The sequence below is a fragment of the Mastomys coucha genome, unplaced genomic scaffold (genome assembly GCF_008632895.1).
Source record: "Mastomys coucha isolate ucsf_1 unplaced genomic scaffold, UCSF_Mcou_1 pScaffold22, whole genome shotgun sequence".
Lineage (NCBI taxonomy): Eukaryota > Metazoa > Chordata > Mammalia > Rodentia > Muridae > Mastomys > Mastomys coucha.
In genome coordinates, this window is record NW_022196905.1 from 157,229,822 (window position 1) to 157,235,821 (window position 6,000).

General features: G+C 49.6%; 1 protein-coding gene across 3 annotated transcripts in view; it reads left to right on the forward strand.

Moving 5' to 3' along the window:
* Positions 1–5,196: 5,196 nt before the first annotated feature.
* Fbxo25 (F-box protein 25) overlaps positions 5,197–6,000 on the forward strand; it is a 34,201-nt gene continuing 33,397 nt past the window's right edge. For all 3 annotated transcript variants that reach the window (XM_031339163.1, XM_031339166.1, XM_031339164.1), the window contains exon 1: positions 5,197–5,329. The gene's annotated coding sequence lies outside the window, so the exon portion shown is untranslated. The remainder of the gene's footprint in view (positions 5,330–6,000) is intronic.

The following is a 6,000-nucleotide window of genomic DNA, read 5'->3' on the forward strand; positions in this document are numbered from 1 at the left end:
TTCCTTCAATAAAATAACTCATTCATACATTGCCTCCTTTTAATTAAGGTGCTGTGCAGCAAACAGGTCAGCCCTGGGAGAGAGAGAGCTGGGCCTCAGCAGTAGGCCCTCTGCCACGAGAGAGAGAGAGAGAGAGAGAGAGAGAGAGAGAGAGAGAGAGAGAGAGAGAGAGAGAGAGAGAGAGAGAGAGAGAGAGAGAGAGAGAGAGAGACCTGGGCCTCAGCAGCAGGCCCCCTGCCACGAGAGAGAAAGAGAGAGAGAGAGAGAGAGAGGGAGGGAGGGAGAGAGAGAGAGAGAGAGAGAGAGAGCCAGCCAGGCAGGGCCGCAGCCCAGGCCCCCCTGTTTTTTGGACAACAGAGTCACATTCCACAGTGACTCCTCTTCCGATCCTTGACCTTCCATGAAGGGGGAGGAATCCCCATGAATGGCACCAGACTTGGTTCTCAGCCAGCCTGCTTTCTACAGGAGCTGTTCAGCAGAGCCTAACACACTGCTTTGGCCAAAGTCTAACACCCACCCCTAGGCCATTTCCTCTTCCTGCCCCAACTGGTAGGAGGAGCTGGGCAGCACTTGGAGGCCTTTATCTTTGTCTCACCTGAGAGCCCTAAAGTCAAACCAAAGTTCACACTTGGCATGCAAAGAACTGTAAGCAAATTCACCCCACCTCTTCTCAGTTTCACTGGCTTCCAACAGTATCCTCGCATGTTCCCCACCCTGTCTGCCTCATCACCCCATGCTGCTCCTGCCTGAGTTCTCTTACAAGGACAGTCCCTGGCAGTTCCACTCATGCCCTACCTGTGTTCCTTGAAAAAGCCTTTTATAAATCACCCACTGGTTTTAGCTGTTCATGCTCCACAATTCAGATGTCAGCCAAGTGCTGACATTTCATGGGACAGGGCTGGACCAGGAAGCCAGCCTGTTTCCTAGCCCAGGTAAGGAAGGAGCTCACGTACATATGCATCTATCTCCATAAAGCTTCCGTGCTACAGTGTGCTAAGATGTGTTATAGTGACTAAAATAAAGACATTAAAATGTTACTGAAGTGGTTTTGCGATTTTGCAGAGGGGTCACATTCCACAGCGACTCCTCTTCCGATCCTTGACCTTCCATGAAGGGGGAGGAACCCCCATGAATGGCACCAGACTTGGTTCTCAGCCAGCCTGTTTTCTACAGGAGCTGTTCAGCAGAGCCTAACACACTACTTTGGCCAAAGTCTAACACCCACCCCTAGGCCATTTCCTCTTCCTGCCCCAACTGATAGGAGGAGCTGGGCAGCACTTGGAGGCCTTTATCTGGGATATCTGGAAGGTAACCCCAGGGACACATTCTGACCGTGCAGGAGGATAGGCACTGTCCTGACACTAACATACTAAAAAAATGCCACTTTGCCTCCAGGACAGCTGCTTTCCTTATATTGAACGTGGGTGCAGCGTACAAAGTTCTCCCTTCTGACTCAGGATTTAAATTGCTGGTTATACAACCTGCACATTGCCCAGGTGAGAGCCCTAAAGACAAACCAAAGTTCACACTTGGCATGTAAGCAAATTCACCCCACCTCTTCTCAGTTTCACTGGCTTCCAACAGTATCCTTGCATGTTCCCCACCCCGCCTGCCCCGTCACCCCATGCTGCTCCTGCCTGAGTTCTCTTACAAGGACAGTCGCTGGCAGTTCCACTCATGCCCTACCTGTGTTCCTTGAAAAAGCCTTTTATAAATCACCCTAACTGGAACATCCATTGGTTCCCTGCTAGGACTCGGCTAGTCCTAAAAAGGCAGGGTTCAATGTGTGGCCTAGACTTCTCTGTATTCCACTTGACAGAATAGTTCAATGTGTGGCCTAGACCTCTCTGTATTCCATTTGACAGAATAAGGAGCCATATGTTACTCATGCATCCACGGGTACTGTGTCTTGACCTCACTGGCATAAGCACGTACAATTTCACCGAGCTGTGCTCACCTCCTCTTGGGGAAGGTAGAAGGACTCTGGTGACATCAAAGCCAGATGTCCGGCACAGGACAGAACATTGGGCCAGCATTGAAAGATTAGCAGAATGCTGATGACGGTGTCTCAGCATCCATCTGTGGTAGAGATCTTCCATCTTCCTCAGTAACAACATTCCCTAAAGCACCAACTGTTTTCCCGTGTTCACAATGAAAGGCCTCTTGGTTGGAAGCGTATTATGGACCAGCACACAGAGACAGGCGTTGTTTAACCCCCTTAGAGAGCGGGCAGGGTTATGTGTGCCACTTGCTGGAAGTACATTTCTTTGCTCTGGAAACTAACATTGTTGACAGAGGCCCATCAAATTTGTCCTACACACAATGGGCATAGAGTCTAGCTGTGATGGTTAATCCCCATGGTCCACTCGATGGTATTTAGAATAACACCTCTGAGCATGTCTATCAGGGCTTCCCCAGAGAGGTTTAACTCAAGAGGGAAGACACACTCTGAATGTAGGGGTCACTAGTTCATGGCTGTGGTTCTGACCTAAATTATGAGGTGGAAGTAAGCTGAGCGCCGGCAGCTCTCCCTCTGCTTCCTGACTGTAGATGGAACCCGCTTCACATGCCTGCCGCCGTGATCCGCCATCATGATGGGCCAGGCACTCTCTCAAACTATTAACCCACATAACCCTTCCTTCCTGTCCGATGTCTTGTCACAGCACTGAAAGGATTGGCTGGTACCATCTCCAAAGCAGTGAGATTTTGTTCTTGGTGTGCACTGGCACTATCCTGGCTGGGGACCTAGAACTGGATGACTCTTAGTGTGAACTTTATTCACTCCAAGTGCTTGGTGTTGCCTAACCACTGTCCAGCAGTGAGGAATGTGAAATGAAAGACTAAGATGGAGTACGGACTGCAAGAAGGCTGCAGCTCAGCCCCAGCTTTGGATTAGGGCATGCTGATGCCATCAACTGTGGGCAGCCTCAGAGAACACCTTCACCCTCTAACCTCTAAGACATGGGCAGGGACAGGGCTCAATCCTTCCTGGATCAGCCATCTCCTGGAGCACCTTGTTTTCCTTTCTTAGATTTTAATTTTAATCTTGTATTGGGTGTTTTAGGTAGTGTAGTCTGTCTGTCTGTCTGTCTGTGTCTGTCTGTCTGTCTGTCTGCCTCTGTGTGTGTGTGTCTCTGTCTGTCTCTGTGTGTGTGTGTCTGTCTGTCTGTCTGTCTCTCTGTGTGTGTGTGTGTCTGTCTGTGTGTGTGTGTGTGTCTGTCTGTTCACATGAGTTCAGGTGACTGCAGAACACTTTGGATCCCCTGGAGCTGCAGCTATAGGTCATTGTGCCCTGCCTGAAGTGGGTGCTGGGAACTGAACTTCTTTGCAAGAGCTATGTGCACTTTTACCAATATGCCAATCTCTCCATCCTCTTGTGGACTATTAGTTTTCTTTATACAATAGTTGAAAGCTTAGACATGGGAGCAAAGTTTATGGGCTTAAAGAGGCACGCATGAGCCAGGCACGATGGTGTACACGTGAAATCCTAGCACTCTGGAGGCCAAGGCAGGAGGCGATAAGTTGAGGCCAGCCTAGGGAGACTTTTTCTCAGCTTCCACAGTGAAAGAGGGAAACAAATGAGAAGAGAAAGGCCCCTGTGCACACCAGCTCCGTAGAAGCGCAGCTTTTCTCTGTAGAAGCGCAGCTTTTCTCGATGCAGCTGCCTCCATGACAGGATGAAAGGCAGCTGCAGGAAGACATGTCACTTGTAATTGCAGGAATTGTAGCAAGCTGCAATTCTTTCTTATAAATGCCCTTTCTAAGTGCATTGGCTCTAACAGCTCAATTGCCCTTCAGTCAAAGAAGAAATATCTATACAAAGTATCTTATTTTCTCCAAATTTTTAAAAAATATTTGTGGTTTCCTCTGTGTATCTCTGAGGTACAATAGCAGCTGAATATAATCTACCTGTGTGATTTTTTTTTTTTGAGACAGGGTTTCTCTGTGTGTGATTTTCTTTTTAGTAAGGCAAGATGATATCTGGAAATATTCATCTTCCTTTTTTTTTTCTCTGCTTCCTATCACATGACAAGCTCCCACTTGAGACAGAGTAGCCACACTGCTATGAGAAGAAGTAGAATCTTTAGAGAAATGGAAAGCAACAGATCATAGGTTTATATGTTCTGAGAGTGTTTGTGGCCGGCTGGGTATAACCTGTGCTGGGTGTACTAGGTGCACCTGACTTCACGTTTTCACCTTGCATGGATTTATCAAGACAAGCCCCACTGGAAGCTGAGCAGCTATATTTTATTGTCTCTCTTATTATCTTGGCTTGCTAACAGCAACAAAAACTTCATACAGTCTGAATTATGGTTATCCTCTACTTGCAAATACACCTCTACAAGTTCAATAAACAAAAGCACAGAGCCACTGGGCACGGCTTAGAATGGAGAGCCACAGGCCTAAATTAGGTGCGTGGATGGAATAGTGACGACTTCCACCCATAATTGGTCTATTATTTTTAAAGTGTATAACACAAAACACTATTAGAATAAGCACATCAGAAATCATTTACACAATATGTTCCAAGTATGAGTACCTGTTATTTAAAAATGTAAAAGACTAAACTGAATATGTATATTTGCTCACTACACAGTAGGCACTTAAATATATTTTAGTTTTACTCCAGTAAGAACCATTCCTAGTTCCGCTTTGCTATCAAGGCGGAGCTCCTGCATTTGGTCCAGTTTCCCCTCTTCTTCCCACAGACCCGACACTACCTATTTGGAAAACATTCCACCTGTTGACACTGGTTTTCCAGTTTTCTAGGAACTGCAAGACGTTCCAGGCTGCAGGTCAGCAAGACTATCTTTGAGCCCCAGAGCTACGGATGGACGAAGACACTGGCGTGTAAGAGACTGGGGCAGCCCAAACCAGGCCATTGCATTCACAGCTGCCTAGCTAGGCAGGCAGGCAAATGGGAGAGTGAGGAGAGGGACGCGGGTGTCGACCTGCGGGTGTCCTTGCTAGCCCCAGCCCGGAGCCAGGGCAGTCTGTAAGTCAGGACGGACGTCCAGAGATTGAAGCTAACCACCCGGGTTCCGCCACACGACCTGGGCAATGCCAACAAGGCGGGTCAAAAAGAACCACAACGGGCCCTCGGGCGCCTAGGCTGGGTGGGTGGGGCTTGTGTTCACTGAGCACGCGCGCGCGGAGGCCTCCGGGTTCGGGTAGCAACACAAATCACGTGGCTCCGCGCCGGCCAATCAGCGGGACGCCGAGGCGGGGCGTCCAGCGGTGCCCCTCGGCGGGAGGCGGACGGCTTCAGGCAGTAATTGGACGCTGCAGCTCGGTGCGCTGGGTGGCTGTCTCCGGAAGGGACCCGCAGGTGAGCTGGGACTCGGGACGGGGAGGGGCAGTCGGGCTGGGCGTCCCCGGCCGACCCTCCGATGACCGCCGTGCTGCCCGGGGGCCCCGATCGGGCTGTGGGCTCGTCCACATCCCTGGGTGCAGGCGTCCGCCCCCCACCGCCGCCGGCCCGAAGCCTGCGGTCCGTGCGGCCCTCCCGAGCGCACCTGTGTGCGCACCAGCCTTCAGGCCTGCGTGTGCGTTCGCCGCCAGACACGCGAAATCTGCATCTTTGTCCTCACAGCTCGTTTCTGCCTCTGTTCCGGTGGAGTTCCGTGTCCATCCCTGGGCCTATTCGAACTCCCCAGAACTCAGGCATCTGGAGAACTGTCCCTGGGAAGGGCCTTTTTTCTCCCCTTACCTGCAGCGTCAAGGCTTGATTTCCTACCATTATTAGAAAAGGCCTCCCATTTCCTTCACATTCCGTTTTCCTTCGCTCCTGGGCATGTTGTCCTACTATGAAGCATCTGTGATGATCTGTTTGGACTCCTTGGAGTAAACCCCATTTCTGACATTCAGCCTGAAATATTCAGTGTTTGTTTGTTTTTCATGATCTTCCACAATCAAATTTACCCACATATACAAACTATTCCCATTTGATCCAAGTTGTTTGAATTTAATTTACTTGAAAATCTTATAAGAAAAATCAAA